This window comes from Prionailurus viverrinus, chromosome F2, assembly GCF_022837055.1.
Source record: "Prionailurus viverrinus isolate Anna chromosome F2, UM_Priviv_1.0, whole genome shotgun sequence".
In the NCBI taxonomy this organism is placed as follows: Eukaryota; Metazoa; Chordata; class Mammalia; order Carnivora; family Felidae; genus Prionailurus; species Prionailurus viverrinus.
Window position 1 is genome coordinate 37,690,001 of NC_062578.1, and position 11,572 is coordinate 37,701,572.

The window sequence follows — 11,572 nt, forward strand, 5'->3', positions numbered from 1 at the left end:
GGAACTGGATAGTGGTTCCTCTCTAGGGTGAATGGATACTCAGAGGTAAAAAACATGAAAAGGTGCAATCTAAGAAAGACTCATCCTCAAAAAGATGAACCGAATTAGTCACCTGATGGCTATGTGGCCAGATTTATAGAATTTCCAATTAATTCAAGGCAGTAACTGCAAACTGCTAATATAAGATTTGGTTCTGGAGTGGCAGGAAATGTGAAGCTGCTGGAAAGTAGTGGTGAGCATAGAGGGAGACAGAGAAAAATAAAAACAATAAACTGCTAAACTTATCCTAAAAATCAAATTCCAGAGTATATAGGGAAATCTAATATTAAGTAAAGCAGCTAATAAAAATGAATAGTTATAAGAAAAATGCTACCTCATAAAATTATAAAACAATTGTTTTATAATTGTTTGAGTATTTAGGGTGTTCAAAAAATGAAGACATAACTTCCATTTAGATGAGAGGAAGAAAAAAAATGAGAAGAAGATAGTAGGAAATAAAAATTGCAACAAGAATGCTTGGTTACAAAAATGACCCATTTAGAAAAATTAGAAATGAAAAAAGTATTTGGTCATTAAAATAAAGAAATGTAACTGAAGAGATAAACAGTAGACTCAGTAAACAGTAGTTTATCTTTTTGCTTTATTTATTATGAGGCATTGACTGACATGATTGTGGATGCTGATCCACATCTCCCATCTTCAGGCTTACGGCCTAGGGAAGTTGGTGGGGTAGCCCACTCAAAATCTGAAGGCCCAAGAACCAGAGGAACCAACGTTGTAAGTCTTGGCCCAATGCCAAAGGCATGAGAATGAGGAGCACCAGTGTCCGAGCGCAGAGGAAGATGGACCTCTCAGCTTAAGCACAGAGCAGATTTGCCCTTCCTTCATCTTGTCTCTCTAGTGAGGATGTCAACACTTTTGATGATGCCCGCTTGGCACTGGGGAAAGCAATCTTCTTTACTTGGTGCACAGGTTCATTTGTTAATCTCTTCTGGAAACACCCTCCCAGACACACCCAGAAATAGTATTTTACCAGATATCTGGGCATCCCTTATGCCAATCAAGTTGAAACATAAAATTGACCATCACAGATAGTGAACTCAGAGTGAAGGTGGGTTACAAAAACTTCTGAGTTAAATTCCAATTCGATAATATGTAATGGTAAATTCACTTGAATATTAATCATAAAAAGACATTTTTCATTTTTAAAAGGGTAATGGACTATAAACATCAAGATTATGTGGGAGGAGGTATTCGATGGGTAAAGCATTCTAAGAAAATTCTCAACATAAGAAGAGAAATACTGAATGACAGCAGTTCTTTTAGAAAAGTTTTTGTTTTGTAAATTTTGTAAATGTTGTAGAACTTATCAGCAGTGTGTGCTTTTCATTGCAAAATCTCTCATTATATGGACATACCATACTTGGCTTATCCAGTCACCAGTTGATAGATATTTGAGTTGTTTCCTATTTTTGGCTGTTAGGAATAATATTGCTATGAACATTCATGCATAAGTCTTTGCAGGGATGTACGTCCTCATTTCTCTTGAGTATATACAAAAGAGTGGGATCGCTGGGTTATGGTAAATTTTATGTTTAACATTTTAGGAAACTGCCAAACCTTTTCAGAATGAATGTACCATTTTACATTCCCACCAATCATGCATGAGTGTTCCTGTTTTTCACATTTTCATCAACCCTTGTTATTGCCTGTCTTTTTGTTCAGAGCCAATTTAGTGGGTTTGAAGTTGTATCTCATTGTGGTTTTAAAATTAAATATGATCCTCTGAACTAGTAAAATCTTTGAGAAACTGACTCACCCTCCCTAGCTCTCTGGAATCTCAAAGCTTTAATCTACTGCTTAGTGTTGTTTTAAAAATTATGGTGTGGCCATAATTTGCTTATTGAGTGATTCATTAATTCAACAATGATTAAGTGAATACTTACAATAGGTTAGGCAATGTTCTGGAATAAGCAGTTGAATTAACATGATTCTTGCCTTCGGGGACTTGACTGACCTAAGTGGAAAATGGACCTAGACAGTAAGAGTTACAATACAGTATAATAGATGTAAATGAAGTACAAAACATCACTTAAGTTCTGGTCTAGTTAATCTTAATATGTCAAGGTCTTTCAGTTGCCATTTTTCTTGTCATGAGAACATTTTTCTCACATGCTCAAGGTTGATTTCTAATGGTAAGGGAATTAGGTTGGAATGAGATAGGAGCTGACTTCCAGCAAACACTACTGTGGGCTTCACATTTCACTTTACTTTAGTCCATTATCAGGGCTATTATCTAGTTCAGAAATTGATATGCTGAAAACACCCTAGTTTCTGTTCTTGCATCTTAAAGTAGAAAGATCAGATACTATTTCCATTAGTTGTCTATCTAAAGATACCATATAGGCTATTCCCTTGATAGATTTAGTTTCACCACTGTACACAGAGTTTTTCTAAAGGAGGAAGAAACTGGAATGAACAAGAAGTTGAATTCTGAGATTCTGAGGGCAATGGCATTTGTAAGCAATTTGTAGTAGGTAAAGGAATATAATCCCTAAAGTACTTCCTCCTATGATGTTCTTATAGTTCTACTTTATTGTATCCTTCCTCTTATCTTCAACCATACTTAAAACACTGCTTCCCACCTCTCAATGAATTACTAACTTGTACACATTCACCCATAGATTTTAAATACAAATAAAGAGAAGGGATTCCAATGATTATTTGGTACTCCCCTGCCCTTTAGATAAGAGTTAACTAAACCATTTCAGGTAGATGCATATATATCTTATTAAATATCCATAGTGAAGAAATTGTATAACTTGTTCCATTTTTTGGAAGTCCTGAAGTCTATGATTTGCCATGAAAACTAAACTAGAAAGCTGAAGAATGTATACAACTCATATTTAAAAAACACTTGATTGGGGGCACCTGGGTGGCTCGGTTGGTTAAGCGTCCGACTTTGGCTCAGTTCATGATCTCGTGGTTTGTGAGTTCAAGCTCTGTCAACACAGAGCCTAGAGCCTCTCGGATTCTGTGTCTCCCTCTCTCTCTGCCCCTTCCACACTCATGCTCTGTCTCTCTCTCTCAAAAGTGAACATTTAAAAAAATCATTAAAAAAAGCCACTTGATTGAACTTGTTGAATGTTCCAGAGTATAATAGATATAAATATAAAAATTTTAGTGGAGGATATCACAAAATTATAATTTGTTCATTAAATCTGTCAGTTCACAAGTACTTATTAGGTATGGGTCATATATCAAGCAATATGGTAGTTACTGTGGGTACACAGATAAGAAAAAGATGATCTTCACCTTAAAGGAATAGACTCATTGGACACAAAGATCTGTAAACAAAGAATTACCACACAATATAATAAAGACATAGGAAAAAAAGGTGAAGTAATTGTTAGGACAGGAATGAAGCAGTTTTAGGGAAGACTTCCAAAGGGAAGGTGCTTGATAGAATTGTATCTGAAATACTCAAAGTGTGGTTTGCAGACCAGGGAATTGATATTACCTAGAAGTCTGATAGAATTCCAGAACCTCATGCCCTACCCTAGACATACTGAAGCAGAATATGCATTTTATTAAGGTCTCCTGGGGATTTGCATGACATTAAAGTTTGAATAGTTTGCCTTAAAGAATTCCCAATCATTCTCAAGTGAATATGGAGAAAGGGAAGAATATTCTATGGAAGTGGAAACAATATGTGTGAAGGGACAGTCTTGAGTAGGACTCTCTCTAGTAGCAGACTCTGAGACAAATATTTGACTACCAGCAGCCTATTTGGGAGGAAGATCTGGTAATGTAGTAGAAGGTGAGAAAAAGAAGTTGAGAACAACTGTAGAGTATTTTTCTGGCAAGCTGTCTCCGTAAGAAACTGGGAATCAGTCCTTAGAACTCTGGGAAAGAATGTGGCATATGACTTGGAGTTATTCATAAATTCCAGTTATTCTGTGGTTGAAAGATGCAGTCAGGTGATGATAATCTCTAGGATTTTAGACTTTTCATGGGCGTGGGCTCTTGGGACTCTGGCCACCAGGAAAAGCCTTCAGGTAAAGAATTGCAGGTGAAAGCCAACAGGTTAGTGTTCACAGAAATGGGGAATGCTGAGGGGATATAAGCGGGTACCAATGGTGACTGCTATAGGGATTAAGGCATGAAACAGCACTGTAGGACATACTCAAGGAATTGCTGTTTATTCAGCATTCTGTGAGTATGGAAAATTAATGTATAAGCATCAGAATCCAAGACTGTCTAGATACTTAGGAGCCAAATCTTAAAGGGCTTTGTAAGGAAGTTGAGTTTGAGTCTGTGGGCCATTACGTATTTTTTAAATTGAGTGTCATGATAGACATTTCATTTTTAGGAAGCTTGTTTGGAGGCAGTTAAAACAATGGAAGGAGGTCCATGGGATTGAAGGCAGAGACGCCAGTAAGAATTATATAACCTTAGATGCAGTTACTGTAGTTAGGGTATCCCATTAGCATGCTGGATTAATCAATATCTCTATCAAGCTTCTATAATTAAGGCAGTTTGCAAGGATTTTTGTGAGATACAAAGTATTGTCTATTTTTCTTTGATTATTTAAAATGATCTATTCAAATGGAAGTGTAGTACATCTACTAGTGCCATTGTTGTGTGTGTGTTAGCGTATTTGAATTCAGCATGGATTTGTACGTTGCTTAAGTCTTGAATGCTTTAGCCAATGATTAGTGTCATTCATTACTTTTAACAGAACAATACTTCTTCTGAGAGTAGAGGGCACTCTTTAAACTAATAATTTCCTTTTCTACCAAATAGAGCTGTAAGCTCCCAATTAATATATTAATAATTTACACTGCTCATGAACACTAGTCACATTTTATTTATGACTGTTACCACATTGAATATAAATGGGAATTTGGGGGCATTATTATCATACTCATATCAAACAAAGTGTTGCCTACCATATCTCTAGCTGAAATAGGTAGAACTTATTTTTTTTTAACCAGAGGACTTCATACTATTAATCTTAATTTTACTGTTGCCTGGAAGATGTGTGTGTCCAAAATGTTATATATTTTTCAGATTTTGTTTCAGTTACTGAAAAGCCTCATTCAATATACTCCATTACTGACATCATTACAAAGATTTGATGTTGCTTAATCACTGACTTTACTAAGCCAAACTTCTTTGTTTGCCTTTACATCAGTTAGGATTAACTTTTTCCACTCATCCTTCGTTTGCATATTTTGATTATTTTCACCATTGATATGTTGGTCTTCTTAGAGCTAGAAGCCTTCAAATCACAAAAGGAAGGAGGTTCTAAGACTTGACTAATACAATGACTAGCTTTGCATTTGGTATTAAAGGTAAGAATTTCTTAGCCTTTAGTTTATTCTTTCTTTTAACACAGAGAAAATGTATTGGGTAGATTCAAAATGATAAAGCTATCTATATGAAAGATAATAAGCAAGATACTGAAATTGAGTCCAAATCTTCCCAAATCACCAAAGCTTATGATAAGAAATTTATCTTCTTTGAGCTGCTTCAGCTTAAAATAAGCTAAGCATTAATGAGTCATGACCCAGTCTGTGTTCATTTGTCCTCTCATCTTACTTGCTGTGGCAAGGATTCAACAAATACTAATTAATGTCAAAGAGGTTTCACTCTATTGGAAAATCTGCCATGGTAACATGTGCTATTTCTGTTTTTACACTTATTTATGGCAATTTTTTCTATGGTGGGCACCAAAGAGGGCCAGCTGGAAATATCTGTTGGCTTATCTCACACTGGTCTGAGAAGTGAAGCTACCTAAAGACGGTGAGCAAACTGATCTGATGCAGTGGGAAAGTCCACAGGAGGACTTAAGCAATAGATCAGGTTTTAAATCAACTATTCCTTTAATTAAATGGTCTTAAAATACTTGAGTCAATTTCTCTGAGTGGTTGTTTGTGTATACTCATCTAGTGAGACACTAAAGTGACCTGATAAGCGTGGATTTTGGAATCTGGTTTCATATCTCTTAGTTAAGTACAGATTTATTGTATAAGTTGCTTACCCTCTCAAGCAAGTGAGACAGTGTACAGGTATGCTCATATTTTGAGGATTAAGTGGTATAAAGTGATTGCCATAGTCGTATTTTCATAGCTTCATACTTGGGGAAAAATTGAATATCTGTGAATAGATTTACCATTTTGTAAAGAAAAAAAATGGTTTGGGTATTGATGAAATGATCCAGAATAAACGTCCTTTCTTTTCATAATTTCTAAGTTTCCTGTAACTTTCCACTCTCTTTCATTCAAACCTTCCTTTACTCCGGTTATGTAGTATTTATGCTGCGGGCATTATGGGTTAACATTATTGCTGTGCACACTTTTCCATTTAATTTTAAAGTTCCATTGTTCTGTGACATTAAGATTGCTATCAGTATTCAAAGGTCAATGAGCCAAAGACACTGGAGCATAACATATTTTTCTTCCACTATTTTAGAAGCTTATATTTACTCTGAAGACAAGGAAACCCATCCTCCTTTCTCTTTCTTCTCAACGTTGGTTGAACTTTCAAGTTTTTATTTTTGCAGTACAATTTGTAACATTGATGGCTAGCCTTAAACTTGGCAAAAAATGTTTTTCCTTCTTTTTTACTTTTGTTGAAGTGAGTCCTTTCGGACATCTGTAGGTCAGTTCTCATTGAAGAACAGATAACAGTGGAAGCACCTGCACTTTGGAAATAACTCAACTCTATATCAAAAGAAGTCAAGCAGCAAAGGTCAGGAAGGAACATGAATTCTGATGCTCAGACAAGCCCCAGGGAGAACTTCTATAGAATCTGAGAAGCCAGTCTCTGGGGGGAAAGAGAACATCGTGTTTTTGCTCAGTCACCTTCTCCTGCTGCTCAGTACAGCATAGACATAGTTTAGTGAAAGTCAGCTAGTATCCAGGTGAAAGATGATAGGTAAAACATTTTAGAGGGAAAATAGGAAAAATGAAAAATGGAGATAATTGTGGAAATAAAGTGGTTTTTTAACGTTAACATTTGTAAATAAAAGATGGCCCTTTGAGTTGGATATAAAATGGGGATTTTTGTAGTAATCTCATTTACAGTTGAATAACCTCTACCTAAATAGAAGCCTTATTGAGACTGTTGTTTTTATTTTTATTTTTTTTTTTCAACGTTTATTTATTTTTGGGACAGAGAGAGACAGAGCATGAATGGGGGAGGGGCAGAGAGAGAGGGAGACACAGAATCGGAAACAGGCTCCAGGCTCTGAGCCATCAGCCCAGAGCCTGACGCGGGGCTCGAACTCACGGACCGCGAGATCGTGACCTGGCTGAAGTCGGACGCTTAACCGACTGCGCCACCCAGGCGCCCCGAGACTGTTGTTTTTAAATTTCATTTTTTTTTGGAGTCATCACTTTTCTTCTTAAATTAAAACCTCTTAAAATAATAGCCATAGAATGATAGGTGATTAAAGAAGCCATAAGAAAATGTGCTCACAGAATAAAAATGAAACACCTTTGATAATGTGGTATTAATAAAGGATGGATGAGAAACTCTTCAATCAGTATCAAGTTTTCTCTTATTTGAATCATAGGGTTGGCTTTCAGTTGATGAAAGGGTGGTACAACACTAAAATAAACACAAGTATCAGAAGATTCATTCTTCACTGACCACCAGCCAATTATCCCTTTAGAAAATGGTGTTTACCTCATCGTCATATATACATCTTAGAAATAATGGGAGGATATTATGATTCATGTCTGTGATAGGATTTTAGTCTCTTGGTTTTAAGATTGCCCATTAGTGCAGGTATTGTTAGATATCATACTCACAAGACACCTGAGTTCATTGGCACTCACTGTGTCATCTTGCCCTTTACTCCGGCATTATCCAAAGTTCTACCAAAGCATCATAAAGCAGAATGGAATTCCTAAAGACCTAGACATACCATGCAAAACCTGATTACTCTTTTTGAAAGCTGATCCAGACTGGTGGAAACTTTTTAAATTTTTGTATTTAAAATTAATTTTAATAAAAAAATACTAGGAACACTTGTTTTGGCTATTTTGAACCAAATCATTTCTTTTGGGAACATTAATGGCTCCAAGGTAGAAGGAGAAAAATGAGGCACTTGCTTGTGTGATTATGGAAGAAACATTATGTTTTGAGAAAGAGAACCCAGAGGTAATTACTTCCCTTGAAGAGAAAAGAGAGTATGCCACTTTGTCCACAAGCCAATTAAATATCTTAGCAAAAACAAATTGCCTTAGAAATGCCACTTTATGTGGAATATATAAGCTCGGATTTTAGAGACAAAGCTTATCTCAACTTTTTCTGCTTCCCTACCCTCTACCCTTATTAGTTCCTCACCTGTAAGCAAGAAAATACTCCTTAGAATATTAGGTTGACATTAGCACAGGTTATGGAAAATCCAGTGAGCCAATAATAGAGTGTAATATTGTGTATGTTAAGACTCCCAGGACACAGAGTGGTGCAACCTGGGAGTCAAATCCAGCAGCATGCCTGACCTTGGCTGAGTCATCTAGTCATGCTTTGTTAGTTTCTTCATCCATAAAGTGGTGATGGTGATACTATCTACCTTGCTGGCATTCTGCAAATATTACTAAAATGGCAGTTGGTTAGCACTTTGGAGTAACATGCTATTAAAAAATGCCTTTATTGCCATCTCTTCAGGGCACAGAACTCTTCTCACAGTCAGGAGCTATTGTACCTGTACAACATGTCCCTGAAGCTTGGAAAGGACAAGAATGTGGAATCTTGGAGGAGAGCTCAAGTTCAATTATTTAACGATGACAAGGCAATGCATGGATCTGTAGGTGGAGAAATATCACTTTGGCATCAGGCAATAGCCATCCACTTACAAAAATAAATAAAACTAAGTTATATCCCCATTATACCCAAAGGAAAAAAATGGAAAACTAGTCCATAAAAGAGCAAATTGAGGGAGATGATTAATTATCCATTCTATCCTTCAACATGCCCTAATCATGAGTGCCTGGTTATTTTTATATGATCTGCTTATGGCCAACTCATATTCATGACCATAAGATTCTCAAGAATTTTCATTAGAAACCATCACTGAGATCAATAGGCTTACAGTTTGAATGAGAAATAGGAGAATAAGCTAAAAATTACTGTTATTTCAGTTTTAGTTTTTCTCCAAGATGCTGATGTGCTGTTACCTAGCAGAAGGCATTGTGGGCATGGAAAGATCATCATCAATCTGTCTGAAATTGTGCATAAATGAAAATAATAACTTTCTTGGCATCCCCTGGTTGAAGACCCCTTTTCACAGAATGTCTGCTCATAAAATAAAATCTTTCTTTTTAAGAATGTGCATGAAGACAGGAACAATAGGCCAACGTATTTTAAAGTGCATTAAGATGACAAGAAATGATCCAAAGTAGTCACAAAATCCAACCCCCAGGTGCCATTAACAAATGCGCTTTCCATTTGGAATGCCTCTAATTGTCCACAATCCAGGCATATTAATCCTGTGAAAGGATAGAGTCATCCGTCTATGGTAGTTGTAATTAGAGCAATAACCTTAGTTCTATCATTATCAAGTCTCAAAGACAGTGATGCCTAATCATATAATTATTTGTCTATATATGGATCCTCAGTAAATGGTATGCCTTAGTTTATTGCTGTCCTTGTTTGGATATTAACTGCCAGAGCAGTTCTTATCATTTGAGGGGCTTCAGAGAGTCTGCGGGGTCAGTTTAAGGTTTGAATGTAGACCAAGCTGCCCACGCCATTTTTTCCCCTCTCCCTTTAGAGGCATTCACACACACACACACACACACACACACACACACACACACACACACACACATCTATCTCCTTTAGATTCCTCTACAGCATACTCTCTAGTTTTGGAAATTCGATTTGAAGTTCAAAAATGCTCCCTTTAAGGAAAATCTTACAGTGTTTTTTGGTGTTTTGTTTTGTTTTGTTTTGTTTACATGGCCAGGCCAGGGATAAAGAGGCAGTCGTTCAGTGGTTCAATCTATGTCATGCCTCTTATCCCCATCTTTTCCATCTTAACTTGTACATACATACATAAATGAGTCAATAAAATGAGAAAAAATGTACACATTTCCTACTGCATTCCCCAAATGAGCAACTCAGGCCATCATCAGCTCTGCAATCACCTAGCAAGTTTGCTCTCTGCTGAAAAGAGTGGAAAGAAGTCTCTGAAATTGCTCAGCTGTCTGGGTAAGCTCGAGAGAGGCACAAGATGGGAGTTTCGATCTGTATACTCTAATATCTCTCTCTCCGTGTGTGTTGAGATTACTCACTGGTTTAGAAAACTGTCAGTGCATGCAAGTAACTCTTAAGGACTGTTAACTAATGACTCAGTTTGCCTGTGTATGTTTCCCCAATGGCAAAATTTTTGGCACCTGCTTGGCTTTTTAAGTAAACCCAGAAAATGGATGTTAAAGTCTTCTGGTGATTCAGTAGTGGGTGGAAATGTTACTGCTGTGCTAGAAGGATTTGTTTCTATAGGCAGAGAGCTTTTACGCATTTTTTTTCTGGGTTATTTAATAACAATATATGTGAGTTCGCAGAGGTCATTTACTTACGCTTTTCTATAGCTGAAACACCCTGCCATGTTATATAAACCCTAAAACAATCTTGCATGTTACTCTTTTATACTTTTGCATCTTACACGCTGAATTAGGAAACTCTTCATACTTACCATGTTTTGACAGTTCACCTTCACAAAAGATTTAACCGCACACTTAAAAAATAAATAAATAAAAATTGTCCCCTCTCCACTTTTCTTACTTTTCTCCCAGAAGTCTGAATCCATCCTCTCTCCCCATGGTAAAATTACATTTGGTACCAACAAGTCCAGCTGGCAGGGCATCTTATCCGATTTAGTCCACAGATATAATTCTGCATTTGAATAGCTGAGGTAAACAGAGTCTACATAAGGTACTGTCATTGCCACTGCAGGCAGTCATTAAATCAAAGATAATTTGTGGTTCTTATCACCAAAACAAGATGTATGAAACTTTTTGAACTATGCAATCAAAAGGAACTAAAAATATCCATAAGTCTGAATGTTATCATCCTAAAAACTTTGTGGATCAAGCTGGTGTTGTCCCCTTTCCCAGGCATACTGCACTACATAATTATTATGTACAAAAAAAATAAAATGTTTCACGAGACTTGTAGGCAGAAATTAATGTGAGAAAGTCTTAAAATATACAAGTTTCATAAAACAGTCTATCCACCCACAGGACCATGGGTCCTATGGGTATAATTGTCATAATGAAATAAGCTCATGTAAGGTACCTATGTGTTTTCTTAGGTGCTTAACAAAACAAACTAAGTTGGCACACTGCTCATTGTATAATAATTTAAAAATCAAAGACAGAATTTAAAAGGAAAGTCATGATCTTATAAGGGAAATAGTCCTAAATTGGGAGTCAGAAGAATAAGTTTTTTCTATACATTCATTTCACACATTCTGAATAATTACCCCTTGGACCTCATCGTCCTTAGCTGTGTTGTGAACAGACTGGACTATATTATCACCCATGTGCCTTTTCGT

General features: G+C 36.4%; 1 long non-coding RNA gene across 1 annotated transcript; it reads right to left on the bottom strand.

Annotated features, from left to right (window-relative positions):
- Window positions 1-698: 698 nt before the first annotated feature.
- Window positions 699-7,872, bottom strand: LOC125156114 (uncharacterized). The gene is made up of 3 exons (XR_007148475.1): window positions 7,821-7,872; window positions 1,947-2,034; window positions 699-938 (listed from the first exon to the last, which is right to left on the bottom strand). It is a non-coding gene; the product is annotated as an uncharacterized LOC125156114 (long non-coding RNA).
- Window positions 7,873-11,572: the final 3,700 nt, after the last annotated feature.